Raw genomic sequence first — 20,535 nt, forward strand, 5'->3', positions numbered from 1 at the left:
GTAAATGGGTCCTCATATAAGCTGAGCTAAACTAAAAACTGAGTGATACTCAGACTATAGTGATGTCCAAGTGCTCTGAACTGAACAGTGTCGACCTTGCCGAATCTCGCATAGGATCTGTCGAACTCGAATGATGACAGAACCTCCAGTGTAAGCTCCCAGATGGCTAGCTCTCTAATCGACAACAACTGGCTCCAATCACCCATTGACCCCAGATCCTCAACCTTATCGGTAACCTCATCTGCCTACTGTAAATCTCTTAGTATGCTCGTGTCTAAGAATCCAGTCTGTCCGAATCAAAGTCTTGACAAACGCTTGAACCGAGCCTGGTGCTTGGGGATGGTGAATCTCATGCTCTCGAACTCAAGAGATGACTCTCGCGGTCACTTATCAGCTTGATTCTTTGACCGAGGTGCCATAATCTGCAAAAATTGAAAGAGGAACGATCAAACAAGATAATTAAACATCGATGCAAAAATCCATAAGGTCGTTCAGAATTTCTGCACGCCCGTGTGAATCCAAGGGGAGTGAACAAACGCACGGGCGTGCCTCAAACTCCACAAATGCACCATCATAAAACTTCTACTTCTAAATATAAATAAACATTCTAATTGAAGAAATGAAGCATTATTAACTAGTTTCATCGATGAAAATCATGAAATTGCGAAGGAAATCAAAGATAGGGCTTACTGTCGAGTTAAGATGAGAAAGCTTTGAAAATGGCCAGAAAACCTAGCAAAATCCTTCCGAGTTGGAGATACGAGGTTGGGAAACAATATATGAGTGCTATCAGACAAATGGAGGGTATGAGGGTAAAGAGAAATGATAATCCTTTTAAAAGGACTCACGTCTCTTGGTGTTCTGTACATCTGCATGGCCGTACGGAAATTACCCACGCCGAGTGCATCTCCACAGGAAAGCCTCACAGGGGTAGATGCACGCCCCTATGCGCTCTCGGGAAAGCACTCATTGGCTCTGAATGAAAATACACCAACGTGTGGGAAATACCCACTCCCGTGTGCCCAGCCCACAGGGGTTACCGCACGCCCCTGTGGCTTCTCTGTCCAACCGAGAAAAATCGCTAAGTGTTTCACACACCAGTGTGGAAATTCCGCACAGGCGTGGACATTCACAAGACCAACTCACAGGGCAAGCACACACCCCTGTGACTTCTTGGGATGGAGAGAGCTCCTCTACAGAGATTCACAAGGGCATGCAGCAATTACCTACGCCCGTGCGATTTTCACAAGGTCGCCCATAGGGTCGAGTCCACGCCCCTGTGTGCTTTCACGATAATCTGCCAATCTCTGCAGAAATTCACACGCCCGTGTGGAAATTACCCACGGGCATGCGAGAATCGCATGACCATTCACAGGGGCGGGTCCACGCCCCTGTGAATTCTCTGGATGAGCTCAAAATGCAAATTCACGGGCGTGCGAAAATTCCACACGCCCGTGTGTTTTCTCTAGATCCCTTAGAAAATTATGGAGGCTTTGCAAAAAATTCTTGACCACGTTTACACACTCAGAGCCTGCCCTAATATGCCAATTTTACCAGTGAAAACATGAAAAAAATAGCTCAAATGACACAACTTTTGCCCAATCCATGTGAAAAACACACTATGATGATTCAAAACCCACAATAAAATCGCCCCACAAGTATGTAAAAATCAAGACACCAACACCCAACACTTTATTTATGCACACACTAAATTACTAAACTATGAAAACAGTAAACACTTGGGTTTCCTCCAAAGAAGCGCTTGTTTAATGTCACTTAGCTTGACGTACCTTGTATTACCTCACGGGGGATCTTAGATGAAAGTTGCCCTCTTACCCATGGCTTGCAAGCATGATGAACAAAATCTCTTGAGGGTAGAGGGTGAATTATCGGGCATGGGTCATCCAACTTCTTTAGTTCACACACGTCTCAAATAGCCTTGGAGTAATTCTTGTGGCGTCTCCTAGCCCTCTTCAATTTCTGGAGCACCTTCTTCAAGATCCCCGTGGTAGATGATAGTTCTTCCATCTAACCAAGCATCATTACTTCTTCAATGTCGTCCTCTTGGTCAAACAAGCCTTCGTATGGATCCGGATTGAGCATTTCCTGCATGTATTCATACACAATCTCATCGGTAACGTCTAGAAAATACAAAGTATCATTGAAATCAATAGAATGCCACATGGCTTCAGCAAGGTGGTATGTGAGCTTGTCATCTCCGACAATCAGTGCTTTGGAAGTTAGCAAGAATGGCCTCCCAAGTATCAAGGGTGTATCCGCAGCTTCATCGACGTTTAGCACTACAAAATCAACCAGAAAAATGTACTTGTCCACCTTGACAAGCACGTCTTCAACGATGCCCCTCGGATGTCTCACCATACGATCCGCCAATTGCAAACTCATCCGATTAGGCCTAGGCTCTTCTAAGCCTAGATTTTGAAAGAAGATGTATGGTATGACATTGATACTGGCCCCTGAGTTCGCCAATGCCATTTCTTCACCTAGATTGCCAATATTATACGAAATAATGAAGCTTCTCGTGTCTTTCTTCAAGTTCGGCATGTTCTTTTGCAAAACCGCCGAGCAAGATGTATCTAAAAATCAACTGAAGCACTCTTCTCTGACCTTCTTCTTGTTGGTCAACAAGTCTTTCAAGAATTTTGCTTACTTAGGCATTTGAGCCAATGCCTCAAGAAAAGTAATATTGATGTGGAGTTGTTTGAACAAACTTAGGAACTTCTTGTACTATTCATCCCCTTGGTCATTCTTTAATCTAGAGGTATAAGGGATTCTTGGTTTGAAAGGTGGGGGTGCCACCTCCTCCTCTTTCCTTGCTCCCTCCTCGACCTCTATAACCTTGGGTGCGTGTACATTTGGCTTCTCGCTTGGAAGCTTACCCTCAACCTCACGACCACTTCTCAAAGTGATCACTTTCACATTCACTCTTGGGTTGGTTTCGGTGTTACTCAGCAAGCTTCCTTGTGGCCTTTCCGATAAGGACTTCGCAATCTGCCCTACTTGATTTTCAAGATTATGCAAAGAGGCGGTGTGGTTGCAAAGTGTAGCTTCAACTTATTGGAACTTTGTATCAGAGGATTGTACAAACCTAGTTAAGGCCTTCTCCAAATCGTTCATTCGGGTCTCCAAACCTGAAACTCGGTTCTCCATGTTTGGGGCTTGTTGTTGGAAACCAGGTGGCCCTATGGCCTTTTGTGTTCCTTGGTTACTCCATGAGAAATTGGGATGACTCTTCCAACCCGGATTGTAGTTATTGTTATATGGGATTCCTTGATTCCTCATGCCATTACCAACAACATTGACATTCTCAACCGAAGATGCATCACCAATAGAGATCGGGCAATCGGCGGGAGCATGTCCTCCACCACGCTTGTACAAGTAGTCATAGCCGCCACTCTATTCGAAGTTAGGAGATCTAACTTCTTACTCAATGATTCCACTTGAGCCACCAATAAGGTTACTGCATCTATCTCATGGAGGCCGGCCAACTTTTTCTTCTCCCTGGTATTCCATTGGTAGCTGTTTAACCCCATTTCTTCAATTAATTGACGGGCCTCATCGGGGGTCTTGCTACCTAAGGTACCTCCTCCTACCGCATCCAAGAGGCCATCTACTCAGATTCAGACCATTGTAAAAGGTCTGCACAATCATCCACTCTGGGAATCCGTGTTGCGTGCACTTTCTCAGGAGCTCCTTGAACCTTTCCTATGTCTCAAACAGAGACTCCAATTCCAACTGTACAAAGGACGAGATCTCATTCCTAAGCTTTGCGGATTTTTCTGGAGGGAAATATCGGGCAAGAAAAGCTTCTACCATCTCCTCCCATGTGGTAATCGAGGCTCTAGGTAATGAGTGTAGCCATTGTTTCGCTCTCCCCTTCAAGGAAAATAGGAAGGCTCTCAACTTGAGGGCATCATTCGTCACCCTGTTTACCTTCAACATATCACACACCTCAATAAAGTTCTCTATATGACTGTTTGGATCCTCATCGGCCAAACCATTCAACTATCGTGATTGCTTTGCAACATGTGGATGAATATCGGCTTCGACTCAAAGTTACGAGGTGTAATCGGGGGACGCACAATGCTCGATTGTATCCCTAATACTAAAGGTCTGGCATAATCAGATAATGTCTATTATTGCTCATTCTGTTCTGCCATGTTTTTAGATTCTTTTACTTCCAAATCAGCTAGATTAGACTATTCTTGCACAGGTTCTTTCCTTTTTCTTCTCAGTGTATGTTCAAGCTCAGGATCTCCTTCAATCAGTATTGAGGGGTTCCCTCTGGTCATAACCTAGAGCTGCACCCATAAAGAGAGAAAAAGAAATCATAACGATGACAGATTAAAAAAATATGAAATAGAATAAATAAATGAATAGCTAAGAAAACAAAGTGCAAAATATCTCTAAATGCCTACTCCCCGGTAACGGCGCCAAAAACGTGACACGTTTGTATATGTGTGTAAATCATAAGTGCATTGGTGGCGAAATAATAATCCCAGATGAGTGGGTATCGTATCCACAGATGGTAGGGAATAAAGACACTTGAGTTGTTTCTTAACTAATGTGGAAGATGAATAGTGACAAGTGTGCCAAATTATGAAATAACAAAAATAAAAACAACAAGATAAAAGGCACAAGTAAAGGAGAAGGTAAGGCAATCGATAAAGATGGGTACCCAGATATTGATCCACCTAGGACAATCGTTTCAAGTATAAGAACCATCTATTATACTTCCTAATTGATGCAACAATGAGTCATGGAAATCCTTAATTACATGATCCCAAATCTAAGGTCAACCATGTCTAACTCTATACATGTGCCAGAGGAAAGATTGAATAACCTCTCAACCTCGCACTTGCATAGAATTGCAATGAGCTCTAGGGATTCCAAATGATAAACACTCTTCTTATGTATAGACCTAACACTTTGGTCCAGGTAAAAGATCTCTAGCCAGAATTAAGCCCTAGGTGTTAAACTCACTTTAACGCTTCACTCCGTTGCACTCACAACAAAGCCCCAGTGGCAGGTCATCCCTTAGCCAATTCACTCAACTATGGCCGCAAAGAACTCTTGGAACATGGAAGTAGGATAGATCACACTGGAGGGGAAATGGGACACTCCGCTACCTCTCGACTCACCCTCTCAACCCTTTCCAATCTAGCTTTGTCTAACTCTTATGGTGTGTCACTCACTCACAAGAGTTACCAAGAAGAACTCTCAACCCTAGTGTCACTCAAGGGGAGTATTCATACAATCAAGTCTCCAAGATTAGAACTCATAATAAACATCAATTAATTGAAAGCATAATAAAGAGGTTCAATGAAACGAATACATCCTAGGGTTCATAAATACCCAACTACCCACTAGAGGTTTAGCTCTCCATGGAGCTAGATACAATCAATGAAATCGAATGTAAAAACAAAGCATCCATAGAAAACCTCCTCGCTAGTCATGGCGATGGTGTTGTGGAGAGTCCTCTACTCGTCGCAGGGGTCCCTTTGTCTAGCATAGGATACACCTATCTCACTTCCAGATCTTCTCAAGAACAAATCATAACCATTTTATAAGAAATCGAGGTGTATTATCCATTTTAATCGCAAGTAATCAGCTAGACTCAAAGGAAGTCGGTAACGAGAGAAAACAAAGGCTTACCGACGAGTTGAAGCTAAACACCCTTATAATCCGCACAATGCACAATCAATCGATTCAAAGACAACAATAGGAGGACAGGAGAATGTCGGAAAATGTTCTTTGGCTAGCTTAGGGTTAGCTTAAGAACAATGTGTGACCAATGTATTGGGAGAGCAGACAGTCTTTTAATTCCTAGAGATACACACGGGCGTGCGGGAATCACCCACGCCCGTGCGCCCTCGAAATGAAGGTCTCACAGGGGCAAATGCACGCCCCTGTGGCTTCGCTGGATATCCGAGAAAAAATCGCTAAGAGTTGTACACGCCCGTGCGGAATTTCCGCAAGGCCGTGGGTATTCACAGGCCCAGCTCACAGAGGCACCCACACGCCCCTGTGTCTTCTTGGGATGAAGAGGGCTCCTCTATAGAGTTTACACAGGCAAGTGGAAATTACCCACGCCTGTGTACATTTCACAAGGTCGCCCACAGGGGTGAGTTCACGCCCCTATGTGCTCTCGGGATAATCGGCCAAACTCTGCAGGAATTCACACGACCGTGCAGAAATTACCCACGTGCGTGCGATATTTGCATGGTCATTCACAGGGGCAGCCGCACACCCCTGTACCTTCTCTGGATGAGCTCGCAATACAAATCCACGGGCGTACGGAAATTCCAAACGCCGTGCGTTTTCACTAGATACCTTAGAAAAACCTGCAGGCTCTGCAGAAAGTTTCTAAACATGTTTACACACTCAGAGCCTGCCCTACTATGCAAGTTTTACCAGTGAAAAACATGGAATAAAGCTCAAACGACTCAACTTCGCCAGTTAACAAGTTATTCATGAAAACACAAAGCTCGCAAGAAGATCTCAACAAAAGCATCTAAGCATCTAAACATAAACACTTGGGTTGCCTCCCAAGAAGCGCTTGTTTAATGTCACTTAGCTTGACGTACCTTGCCTTACCTCACGGGGGTTCATGGAGGAAAAATACTTCTTTATTGTCACTACAAATCTCTCCGCCATAGTATGGTTTCAAGCTATGTCCATTCACCTTGAATGTGCCCTTCTCCGGATTGTTAATTTCAATAGCTCCATGAGGTGAAACTGTGGTTATGGTATACGGACCCGACCACGTTGATTTGAGTTTCCCTAGGAATAAACGTAGGCGAGAGTTGAATAATAACACCTAATCACCTGCTTTGAAGTCCTTAGGAGTCTTAATATGCTTGTCATGCCACTTCCGAATTCTTTCCTTATATATCCTTGCGTTCTCATATGCCTTCATCCTCCATTCATCTAACTCGTTAAGATGTAATATTCGTTGCTCTCCAGATTTACGCAAGTCGAAATTCATCACTTTAATTGCCCAATATGCTTTGTGCTCTAATTCCACCGGTAAATGGCAAGATTTTCCATACACTAAATTATAGGGAGTGGTCCTTATTGGGGTTTTGTATGCTGTTCTATGAGCCCAAACTGTGTCATCTAACCTTTCAGACCAATCTCGTTTCCCTTGTTCCACTGATTTGGTTAAGATTCTCTTGAGCTCTCTGTTTGTAACCTCTACTTGCCCACTCATTTGCAGATGGTAAGGAGTAGCAAGACGATGATTAACTCCATAACGCTTTAATACTCTAGCCAATTGTGTGTTACAAAAATGAGTTCCCCAATCGCTAATGATAATTCTTGGAGTTCCAAATCGAGTAAATAACTTCTTCAAAAACTTCACCACAGTTCTTGCATCATTAGTTGGAAGAGCCTTGGCTTCCACACACTTATAAACATAATCAACCGCTACCAGAATGTATTGATTGCCATTGGATTTTGGAAATGGTCCCATGAAATCAATTCCCCATACATAAAACACCTCGCAAAATTGCATAGGATTTTGAGGCATCTCGTCCCTTCGTGATAAGTTTCTAGCCCGTTGGCAACTATCACATCGTAAAACGAATTGATGAACATCTTGGAATAAGGTCGGCCAATAGAACACAGCGGCTAAAACCTTCTCTGCAGTTCGACTTGATGCATAATGCCCCCCTACTTGGCCTGAATGACAATGCGAAATGATATTCCAACCTTCCTTCCTAGAAACACACCTTCGCACCACCTGATCTGCACAAATACGGAACATGTAAGGACCTTCCCAGAAAAAATTCTTAAGGTCACTGAAAAATTTCATCTTCTGTTGAAAGCTTAAACACTGCTTCAATACCCTTCCTGATAGATAATTCGCAAAATTTGCGAACCATGGAGTATCTCTTGATTCTGAATTTTATACCGCATACAGATGCTCTTCAGGGAAGAAATCATTAATTTCCTTGCTTGCCGGTTCTTGCCCCTCACAATCTTCTAATCCCGACAGATGATTTGCAACCACATTCTCTGTCCCCTTTTTATCATTTATTTCCATATCAAATTCTTGCAACAACAATATCCACCGAATCAATCTCGGCTTCGCATCTACCTTGTTCATGAGATAACGGAGTGCAGAATGATCTGTGAACACTGTGACATTAGATAGGATAAGATATGGTCTGAATTTATCAAAAGCAAACACTACTGCTAATAATTCCTTTTCAGTAGTGGTGTAATTTTCTTGTGCACTTGTGAGAGTCTTGCTAGCATAATAGATCGGTTGAAATTGCTTATTTCTCCTCTGACCCAAGACCGCTCCCACTACATAATCACTAGCATCACATATTACTTCGAACGGCTCATCCCACTTCGGTGTTATCAGGATTGGTGCTTGCACTAACTTTTCTTTCACCACATTAAATGCATTCAGACAGTTGTTTCCGAAATCAAAAGGAGTATCCTTCTCCAAGAGTTTCATGAACGGTTGGGAGATCTTTGAAAAGTCCTTAATGAACCTTCTGTAAAAACCTGCATGACCAAAGAAACTGCGGATCCCTTTCACATTCGTAGGTGGAGGAAGCTTTTCAATTACCTCAATCTTCTCCTTATCCACTTCCATACCTGCCTGGGAAATCTCATGTCCAAGTACAATACCTTCTTGCACCATAAAGTGACACTTTTCCCAGTTGAGGATAAGATTCATCTCTTCACATCTCACTAATACTCTTTCCAAATTATTTAAGCAAGCATCGAAAGAGTCCCCGAACACTGAAAAATCATCCATGAAAACTTCCATAATACCTTCGAGAAAGTCATAAAAAATGGCCGTCATGCAGCGCTGGAATGTTGCAGGGAGGCGTCACATAACCCGAAAGGCATTCTTCTATAAGCAAAAGTACCATAAGGGCAAGTAAATGTGGTTTTCTCCTGATCTTCTAGGGCTATTGGGATTTGAAAATATCCTGACATGCCATCAAGGAAGCAGTAGAAATGACGCCCCGCTAGTCGTTCCAACATTTGGTCAATAAATGGCAAAAGAAAATGATCTTTCCGAGTGACGTCGTTCAGTCTTCTATAGTCAATGCAAACTCGCTAACTAGTAACTGTCCTAGTTGGGATTAACTCATTCTTTTCATTCTTTATTACTGTCATTCCTCCTTTTTGCGGGACAACTTGGGTCAGGCTCACCCACTTGCTGTCAGACATGGGGTAGATGATTCCTGCATCCAAAAGTTTTATTACCTCCGCTTTGACAACCTCCTTTATATTTGGGTTCAATCTTTGCTGAGGTTGGATCACAGATTTGTAGTCATCCTACTTTAGGATCTTATGAGTGTAGAATGATGGGTTTATACCCTTAATGTCGGAGATCTTCCATGCAGTAGCTAATTTGTGCTTTTTCAACATGCTAACAAGCTTATCCTTCTGCTCCGCAGACAAGTTTAAAGCTACAATCACATGGAGTTTAGAATCCTCCATTAAGAATACATATTCCAAATGTGCTGGAAGAGTTTTGAGCTCAAGTTCTGATGGTTCAATAATTGATGGGCGTAAGCTATCCTCTTTCAATCTATCAATCCCCTCGAAATCATTTGCCTTATGTTCACAGTTATTCTCCTCTTCTTCCACCTAGGTATCTATTTCTTTCCACTCTGTAGCGGATATCAACATGTCCATTCCAGATAGTTCTACTTTTGAAATAGCAACTCCCACTAAAAAGAGTTCTTGCCTTTAGTCTTGATAGGAAGAATCAAACTGAGCAAGGATTCTTTCTACACTTTCCTCCAACTGATCACTCATTGACTCCGACGTTGATCTCTCAAACTACTTTATCACATTATCTAATTCATAGTTTTGCACTTGAATCCTGTCTATGTACTCTTCAACTGATTCTTCTACTGGCTGTTGAGTTGTATAATGCTCATGATGAGAATAACACGGTATGTCGTGCAATTTAACTGTTTGAACTTTCTGCTGCACATTTTCGACCATTCTCATGATAGTGACAAATGACTCAAACATGATAATCATTTTTTATAATAAAAAAGAAATAAGGAAAAGTCAGAAAAATGATAGAATAAGAAGATATGAAATAGAATGTATGGTGAAATAGTTAAGAAAACAAAGTGCAAAGTATCTCTAAACGGCTACATCCCGGCAACGGCACCAAAAACATGACAAGGTCCCCTTGCGTATATCCCGCAAGTGCACGGGTTTGTCAAAGTAATAATCCCGAATGAGCGGGTATCAAATCCATAGGGAGTAGGGAATAAAAACACTTAATCCACTTCTTAGCTATGTGAAAGATCAATAGTGATAAGTGTGACAATGATTCAATTCTCAAAAGTAAAAACAACGAGTAAGAAAGCACGAGTAAAGAAGGAAGTAAGGCAATCAATAAAGATGGGGTACTCGAATAATGCTCCGCCTAGGACAATCGTTTCAAGTGCAAGAACCCTTTATTATTCTTCCTAATTGATGCAATGGTGAGCCGTGGAAATCCTTAAATACATAGTCCCAAACCTAAGGCCAACTATGCCTAACTCTATACATGTCCCGGAGGAGAGATTAGATAATCTTTCAACCTCGCACTCGAATAGATTTTCAATGAGCTCTAGGGATTCCAAGTGATAAATCTCTTCCTAATTATAGACCTAAACCTTTGGTCCAGGTGGAAGGTCCCTAACAACAATTAAGCCCTTGATACTAAGATCACCTCAGCGCTTCACTCCGTTGCACGCGCAACTAAGCCCCAGCGGAGGTCATCGTTAGGCCATTCACTCTATTATCGCCGCAAAGAACTCGAGGAATAGAGGTAAAATCTATCACGTCGGAGGGGAAAGGGGATGCTCCTGTACCTCTCGACTCACCCTCTCAACCCTCTCTAACCTACCTTTGTCTAACGCTCGTGGTGTGTCACTCACTCACAAGGTTACCAAACAAGAACTCTCAACCCTAGTGTCACTCTAGGGGAAATGTTCATCCAATCAAGCATTTAAGGTTGGAACTCACAACAAACATCAATTAATTGAAATCATAATAAAGAGATTCAAAGAAACAAATACATCCTATGGTTCACAAATACCCAAGTACTCACTAGGGGTTTAGCTCTCCATGGAGCTAAGTACAATCAAAGAAATAGAATGTAAAAGCAATGAATCCATAGAGAAACCTCCTCGATAGTCATGTCGATGGTCTTGTAGAAAGTTCTCTACTCGTTGTCCAAGGATTCCCTCGTCCGGTATAGGATACGCCTTGATGAAAGCTCCCCTACCAACCTTCTTCCTAAGGAATGATGATGTCAGAGCTGTAGAACCTCTCCAAAACCTTAGCCAATACCTCTCCAAACCCTAGCCGAAACCTCTCTCAAGTTGGGGAAAAGATGGAGAAAAGAATACTGAAATCGGGGTTGAATCGGCTTTAAATAGGACTGGAATCGGGCGACCACACGGGCCTATCGATTTTTCACACGCCCATGTGGAATTTCCACACGGCCATGTATAATTTCCACATGCCCGTGTGGATTCTCTGAATTCCTGTTTTCTCGGCCGGCTGTGAACAGTGCTACTACAGTGTTTCGTTACAATGTTCCGCTACAGTACCTGGCCTAAAATACTTCCCGAGTCTATACTTTCATCGAGGTGACACAAACGAGCACATGTTCACGTGGTGGATCGCTTTGATTCTTTAATGGCGGACAAGTTGGTGGAGATCTTGTTCTATGTGCATAAGTCGGAATGGTTGAGTGTGACTGCCCTTATTCCCCTCCAAATGTTTGTGCTAACTCAAATACGAGGAGGTTGGCACACACTCTAGCATCTCACACCCGACCTATGTCTTCGCATTTGAACCTTAGCAAGATTTCCTCAAAAATCTGTGCATTATGATCCACATTGGCTTCTTTCCTTCATACTCGCCCTCACAACCCTACCTGCATGAAAGTAACATAAAAACACACATGTTAGTATAAAAACGCGAGAAAAGTAATGCTGAACATAAGGAAAGAATGCTTCGCATTCATATCACACAAGCACTTATCATTAACTCCAATTTCTCGGTGGTTAACCCCTAATCCCATACAAGTGTTAATTAGAATATCTTCCGGATTAACCCACCTACGATTGTAATGAGTTCAAGGAAATCTCTAATAGGAGTAAACCTACTATTCTTCAGCTTAAACCTAGCACTGGAGGGCTACCAACAACCGATCTCTCAGCGTATTGGCATAAGAAATCCCTTTCAACCTTTCCTAGATCTAGTATAAGTGAGTAGGTCACATCTACGCATACAACTCATAGTAGAATTATGGATCTCTCCATACATGTAATTATAGACATGAAAGCATGAAAAATTGAATCTCAAACAACCATCAAATTAAATGAAGAACACATCCCAAGTTCGTACACAAGAATACACCCTAGTGTTCATCCATATCCAAACACCAAAATAAGTTAATCCCTCATGATGGGGGATACTTATATAACATAGAAGGAAAAGAAAGACAATAAAGAAGCAAGAAAACTCTCTCTACAATCTTGATCTCCTTGAATCGATGAAGCTTCAAATGGTGATGCAGTGGTGGTCTAGATCTTCAATCCAACTCCTTCTCCTTTGCTCCTCTCCCTCTTGGTGATGATGTGTACTCGTTTCCCACAAGGCTCATCACTAGAATATGGCTGGAAGGCCTCAAGGAGGTATGGTGGTGGCGACCCAAATGGCCAAGAAGAAGTCTCCCCTAATGGCCTTCAAGATACCCTCATATATATCCCAACATCTCTCACAAATTGGCCTCTACATAGGTGGTATACTGGCTCAATGAGGAGCTCATTGAGGCTGTTTGGGGTAGGCAATGTACACAAAAAGCTGTCAGAATAGTCTCTATACTGGCTCAATGAGCACCTCATTGAGCCAATATGCCTTCAAGAAAATCATCTTCTTCAATAGCTACAGTAATCATCCAAGGCTCCTTCCTAGGCAGCATTGAGGCCGTATGCCATGGTTCAATTTTTGATTTGAAAACTATCCAGGTGTTACAGTGGCAGCTAAAGTGATTTTTCTACAATCCCACTGCTACAGTTCCCCAGCTACAGTGAATATGCTACGATACCGTGACCTGGTTTTCTTTTCTTTTTAGGCCAACTTGTATCTTCGTGTCTTCCGTGGTGTTTCTGTGCCCTGAGAAGCAAATAATACACGATTAAGCACAAAATGCGCATTAATCCTTATAAAAATACATGCAAACCATATAAAATACATTTACTAAAATACGTACATTTAGACACTTATCAACCAGAGCCATTTGAGACCGAGGGAGTTATAGCAGAGGGTTCTGAGCTGGCACTGGAAGCACTGCCCGAGTAGGATCAGATAGAGGCACCCCTATAGCGCATAAACCTCCAGCAGTGTGAATATTTTCCCCGGCTCAGGCCCAGGATCATTTTAAGAGGTTCGAGAACGCGGTAGGGGTATTACAGGTGGATGTGGCAGAGATTCGTGCGATACAGAGGGCACAGCATACCGAATTCATGGCGCGTTTCGACATCATACAGCAGCTGTTAGAGCGAGACACGAAACCACCGTTTGTGATGCGTACTCAAACCCCTCCGGCCCTTCCAGCACCCTCATTACCGACTTATGTACAGTTCGATCGACTATCCTCCTCTTCTTCACCCGTAGCGGCAGCATTCGCACTAGCAAATCTGATCATAGAGGATACCGACACTTGATACATTTCTCATATTTACTTCTGCATTTTATTTTCGACTTGTACTCTCAGAAAGGATTTTCCTTCTGAGTTTATCTATTATTTTTGTTTTGTTGTCTCGAGTTGTAGTTCACTTCTCTATATTTTATATAGACTCGAGTTGTTTTTTTATTTTTTTATTGATCTTCACTCGAAACCCCCTTGTGTATGCGTGCGAGATAGTCTTATCAAGTATAGGGAAATGAGGACTAGTCATGGACACGACCAATCTGGATCTTGTGTACTTCATAACCCGTTGGAACTTTACTCCCAAGGATTTAGCTCCATCAAGCACAACACTAGGAGTCAGTGGAGTATTGTTTCAATTGCCACTCCCACATATTTACTTGATTGATTTACTTTCGATTGTGCTTGCATGTGTACATTGAGGGCAATGTACATCTTAAGTGGGCGAGTTCACATTGCACATGTCCTTTATATAAATTTTGATTGACATACATGCTCATGTAGCTAATGTGGTTGACCTTAGTTGCAATCTTTGTATTCTTGACTTTAGGAAATATTTAACATTGAATATTCTCATGTTCTAGTTTTCACATGAATTTGTAGGAATTTTTGCCCGATTGATACTTTTGCACTATTCACTCTTGAAACTCTTTCGGAAACTCATGTTCATTGTTTAAGGGACTAATTAATTTTGTTTCTTGTGTTATTTTTCTTAAAAAAATTGGAAAAAGAAAAGAAAGAAAAAAAATAGATATATTGTTTAGTTGTGCATTATGGGTGGAAAGAGCTACCACCTATGAAGCATGAAGTTACTCTCATAAGTCGGACACTTGTTATGCCCTAATGAGAGGAAGAGCTATCACATGGGATGAGTGAAAGCTACCACCCCGGTAGAAAGAACTTTAACCTCAAAAGTGTGGAAGCCACCTTAGAGGCCGCTTCAGAAATGGCTACCCTAGAGGATGTGTGAAGCTACTACCATCTTTTTGTTTTATTATGTTTTGTAGTAAAATAAGTCCTTTATACTTGGAACATTGATGAGTATACTTTGGGTTTATTTGAGTGAGTTTACACACACTAACACAATCTCAGGTTTGTTGGTTTTTTTTTTATTCGAGTTTTTAGCTAGAGCATTGATTTTTCGTAATCAGTGTTCAAATTTACCATACTTGTAGAATGCTCTCCTTGCAAGCGTTGGTGAACCTAATGCCGAGCGCTTTCAATCTTTCCATCTTTTATGCTTTAATGTTTTATTTCTTTGCTTGAGGACAAGAAAAAACTCAAGTGCAGTGGAGTTTGATAAGTGCTTGTGTGATAAGAATGCGAAGTGTTTTTTCCTTATGATGCGCATTACTTTTATCAAGTTTAAGCGCTAATACATGTGTATTTTTGTTGATTTGCACATGTAGGATTGCGAAGCTAAATATTGAGAGAAGAAGCCAATGTAGATCGTGAATGCACTATTTGATGAAATCTTGGAAAGGAACAAATGGGAAGACATAAGTCGAGATCAAGAAACGAGAATGTGTGCCAACCTCCAGGTATTCAAGTTAGTACAATGATGTGGAGGGGTACAGAGGTAGTCACATTCAAGTATCCCGATTTGTGCATTGATGGCGAGATCTTGACCAATAAGGCCGTTTATGGAAGAAGCGACGCGATCTATGAAGTAAACGTGTGCCCGTTTATGTTACCTCCATGAAAAACATGGATTCGGGAGTATTTCTAGATGGTACTGTAGCAGGTTACTGTAGGGAAATATTGTAGCAATTTACTATAGTAGTATTGTTCACAGCCAGCTAAAAATGACATTTCCAAACAATCCACACGGGTGTGTGAAAATTTCCAACGCCTATGTGGATGCCCAATTCCAGCCCTTTTAAAGCCGCGATTCAGCCTGATTTCAGCATCTTCTTTTCCATCTTTTCTCTAACTTTTGAGAGGCTGGCGGCTAGGGTTTAGAGAGGTATTGGCAAGGATTTTGTGGAGGTTCTATGACTTCAACACCGCACTTCACTTGGAAGAAGGTTATTGGCAGAGCTTTCATCTGCATCGATCAAGTGAGGTGTGCCCTAGGCCAGACAAGGGAACATTTGGAGAAGACGAGGCTACTCCACAAGATAATCGACACAAATATAGAGGGGGTTTCTCTATGGATTACTTGTTTTTACATTTGATTTCATTGTTGATTGTAACTAGCTCCTTGGAGAGTGAAACCCATAGTGGGTACTTGGATTTGTGAACCCTAGGATGTATTTGTTTCATTAATCAATTATTATATTTCCCTTAATTAATGTCTTTAATTGAGTGTCAATCTTGAATGCTTGTTGCATGATTTCTCCCTTAGAGTGACACTAGGATTGAGAGTCTACATTGGTAACCTTTGTGAGTGATTGACACACCATGGGGGTTAGACATTGCAAGATTGGAGAGGGTCAAGAGGGTGAGTCGAGATGTAGTGGAGCGCCCCCTTTCCCCTCTGGGAATGGGCTAAAGGATGACCTCCGCTAGGGCTTAGTTGTATAGGCAATGCAGTGAAGCATTGAAGTGACCTCAGCACCTATGGCTTAATTGCGACTAGGGGTCTTTCGCCTAGACCAAAGGGTTGGATCTAAATATTGGAATAGGGTTTATCACTTGGAATCCCTACAGTGTCTTGCAACTCTACACAGTGTGAGATTGATTTCTCCGCCGGCACATAGTGTAGAGTTAGTCACGGTTGACCTTAGGTTTGGGAACATGTGTTTAAGGATTTCCACGACTCATTAAGTGTCAATTAGGAGATATAATAGTTGATTTTGCAATTGAAGCAATTGTCCTAAGTGGAACAATATCCGAGTACCCCACTTCTATAGATTGCCTTACCTCTCATCTATTTGTCTTCTCTCTTTCTTGTTTCTTTTATTCTTGCTTTAATTACATTTTATCAACAAAATCATTATTCCGTCTTCGCTTGGTTAAGTAGCAACTTAAGTATTTGTGCTTCGCAAGGGCGTTGTCAAGTTTTTGGCACTGTTGCTGGGGAATAGGCGTTTAGAGATAGTTTGCACTTTTCTATCTTAGTTATTCATTCATTTATTTTTCTATTTCACATCTTCTTATTCTATCATCATTCTAATTTTGTTTTCTTTATTTTTGTGCAAAAAAAAATGATCAACAAACCTGAATTATTTGATACATTCATGGGGATGGTTGAAAACATAGAACAGAAATTCAACTGTTTGTAGTACAACCCATACAGTGTTTTTCTTTGCAAGAGCACTCTAATATTCACCATCCAGTCTAAGAATCAGTTGTTGAGTACATTTCAAGAATTAGGATCCGAATGGTGAACTAGATAGTATGCTAGATCAGTTTGAGTAATCTGCATTGGTATCTATGAGTAATCACTCAGAAGGAAATTTGGAGAGAGTCCTTGCTCAGTTTGACTCGTCTTCTCACGAACAAAGACAGGAACATTTCTCTTTTAGTGTATCAATGTCAGGAAAGGAAAGTGGTGAGATGAAAGAATTGATAACTGTTGAGGATTCTTCAGAAGCACATGCACAAGTGGAAGAGGTGGAGAATGATTTTGAATAGGAAGCGAATAATTTTGAGGAAATTGACAGATTAAAAAAAAGCAGATTGCGCCCATCAATTGATGAACCTCTCGAACTAGAGCTTAAAACCGTGCAGGTACATTTGGAGTATACATTTTTAATGGAGGACTCAAAGCTCCTGGTGATTGTGGCTTCAAGTTTGTTTATAGATCAAAAGGAGAAGCTTGTTAGCATGTTGAAAAGGCATAAATTGGCTATTGCTTTGAAAATCTCAGATATTTAGAGCATCAATCCCTCATTTTGTACTCATAAAATCTTGATGGAGGAAAATTAGAAATTTTTGATCCAACCCCAAAGAAGATTGAACCAAAACATAAAGGAATTTGTTAAGGCAAAAGTAATAAAATTATTTGGTGCGGAGATTATTTATCCCATCGCCGACAGCGCATGGGTGAGACCAACTCAAGTAGTCTAGAAGAAGGGAGGAATGACGGTTGTGTGGAATGAAAAGAATGAATTAATTCCAACCAGAACTATTACGCGGTGGCGTGTTTCCATTAGCTACAGAAGGTTGAATGATGCCACTCGAAAGGACCATTTTCCATTACTGTTTATTGATCAAATCTTGGAGTGGTTGGTAGGGCATCAGTTTTATAGCTTCCTTGATGGTATGTCGGGGTACTTCCAAATTCTAATAGCTCCAGAAGATGAAGAGAAGACAACATTCACTTGTCCTTATGGCACTTTCGCTTACTGATAAATGTTTTTGGGTTGTGTAACGCACAAGCGACATTCCAGCATTGCAAGACTACTATCTTTGACGATCTTCTAAAGGACATAATGGAGGTGTTCATGGATGATTTTTCGGTATTTGGAGACTCATTCGACATGTGTTTAAAAAGTTTGGAAAGAGTGCTAGTGAGGTGTGAAGAGACAAATCTTGTTCTTTATTGGAAGAAATGTCTATTTATGGTTCAAGAAGGCATTGTCCTTGGACATAAGATTTCTTGATTAGGCATTGAGATAGATAAAGTGAAGATTGAAATCATAGGAAAGCTCTCTCCACCTAAAATTGTAGAAGGGTTTCGTAGTTTCTTGGTGCATACAAGCTTCTGCGGAAGATTCATTAAGGATTTCTCAAAGATTACACAACCGTTGACCAAGCTTCTTGAAACAGGTGCCCCTTTCGATTTTGGGAATGATTGTCTGATCACGTTTAATTTGTTGAAGTAGAAATTAGTGCATGCACCCATCCTAACCATACTGGATTGGAATGAAAAATTTTGAGCACATGTGCGACGCAAGAGATTATGCTGTAGGAACGGTTTTGGGTCAGAGGAAGGATAATCAGTTCTGACTGATTTATTATGCTAGCAAGACTCTCATGAGTTCTCAAGAGAATTATATAACTACCGAAAATGAGTTGTTGGCTGTGGTGTTTGCTTTTGATAAGTTCAGGCCCTACCTCATCATATTTAGGGTCACGGTATTTACCGATCACTCGGCACTCCGTTATCTCATGAACAAGACTGACGCAAAACTGAGATTGATTTGTTGGATCCTATTGTCGCAAGAGTTTGATATGGAAATAAAAGATAAGAGAGGAACTGAAAATGTAGTTGCGGATCATTTATCAAGACTAGAAGATTGTGAAGGACAAGAACCTGCAAGTAAGGAGATTAATGATTTCTTTCCCGTAGAGTATTTGTATGTAGTGTAGGATTTTGAGTAAGAAGACACTCCGTGGTTTGTGGATTTTGCAAATTATCTGTCAGTGAAAGTACTGAAAGAGGGCCTTACCTTTCAACAGAAGAAAAAGTTTTTTAGTAATTTGAAGAACTATTTTTGGGACGATCCATACTTTTTTGTATTTGCACTGATTATGTGGTTCAAAGATGTGTGTCGAGAGAAGAAGGTTGGAATATTCTTGCACACTGCCACTCTGGGCCAGTTGGGGATATTATGCGTCAAGTAGAACTGCTGAGAAAGTCTTGGCTGCTGGTTTTTATTGCCTTACTCTATTCCATGATGCTCACCAGTTTGTGCTTCGATGCGACAGTTGTCAAAAGACTGGAAATCTATTACGGCACGATAAAATACCTCAGAATCGGATGAAATTTTATGAGGTGTTCGATGTATGGGGTATTGACTTCATAAGTCCATTTGTAAAGTTTAATGGTAATCAATACATTGTGGTTGCAGTTGACTAAATGGGTAGAAGCTCAAGCTTTACCTACTAATGATGCATTAACCGTGGTGAAATTTTTGAAGTGGTTGTTCACTCGATTTCAAACTCCATGAATTATCATTAGTGATCGAGGGACTCATTTTTGAAACACTCAACTTGAGAAATTTTTGAAGCACTACGGGGTACACCACCAGCTCGCTACTCCCTACCATCCGCAAACAAGTGGTCAAGTGGAAGTTATAAATAGAGAGCTTAAGAGAATCTTAACAAAGTCCGTGGAACAAGGGAAGCGAGATTGGTCAGAATGCTTGTATGACACACTTTATGCTCATAGAACAGCATATAAAACACCGATAGAGACTACTCCTTATAATTTGGTATATGGTAAATCGTACCATTTGCCCATGGAGCTCGAGCACAAGGCATATTGGGCCATCAAGGCTATGAACTTTGACTTGAGAAAAGCAGGTGAACAAAGAATGCTCCATCTTAATGAGTTGGGTGAATGGAGAATGAATGCATATGGGAATGCAAGAATTCACAAGGAAAGACTTGAGACAAGCATATTAAAACTCCGAAACACTTTAATGCGGGTGATCAAGTGTTATTGTTCAACTCTCACCTAAGGCTATTTCCGGGAAAGCTCAAGTACAGATGGTTTGGGCCCTACACCATAACTGAGGTGTCACCCTATGGTGCCATTAAAATCTCTCATTCAGAGAGAGATACATTCAAGGTGAACGGACATCGGCTAAAGCACTATTTTGGTGGGAAGGTTAGTAAAGAAGATAAGGAAGCATTCTTTCTCGGACAGCCCCCGTGAGGTAAGACAAGGTACGTAAAGCTTAGTGATGTTAAACAAGCGCTTCTTGGGAGATAACCCAAGTCTTCTTTACTATTTTTATAGTTTTTAATTTAGTGTCTACATGAATAAAGCTTTGAGTCTTGGTGTCTTGATTTTGAGATGCTATTGTTGTGATCTTCCTGGGGATCTTTGGTGCACTCGCGTGTTTAAATGAGTATGATAAAGTTTTTGGTCGTACGAGCTAGTTTCTCATGTTTTTACTGGTGTATTTTGCATGATATGC

The 20,535-nt window shown here is 41.2% G+C and overlaps 1 non-coding gene across 1 annotated transcript; it reads left to right on the forward strand.

The window, feature by feature from the left end:
* The first annotated feature begins 3,679 nt into the window (after positions 1–3,679).
* Positions 3,680–3,786, forward strand: LOC120269705. Its single transcript, XR_005539345.1, has one exon. It is a non-coding gene; the product is annotated as a small nucleolar RNA R71 (small nucleolar RNA).
* The last annotated feature ends 16,749 nt before the right edge of the window (positions 3,787–20,535 follow it).

Source organism: Dioscorea cayenensis, chromosome 9 (assembly GCF_009730915.1).
Source record: "Dioscorea cayenensis subsp. rotundata cultivar TDr96_F1 chromosome 9, TDr96_F1_v2_PseudoChromosome.rev07_lg8_w22 25.fasta, whole genome shotgun sequence".
Lineage (NCBI taxonomy): Eukaryota > Viridiplantae > Streptophyta > Magnoliopsida > Dioscoreales > Dioscoreaceae > Dioscorea > Dioscorea cayenensis.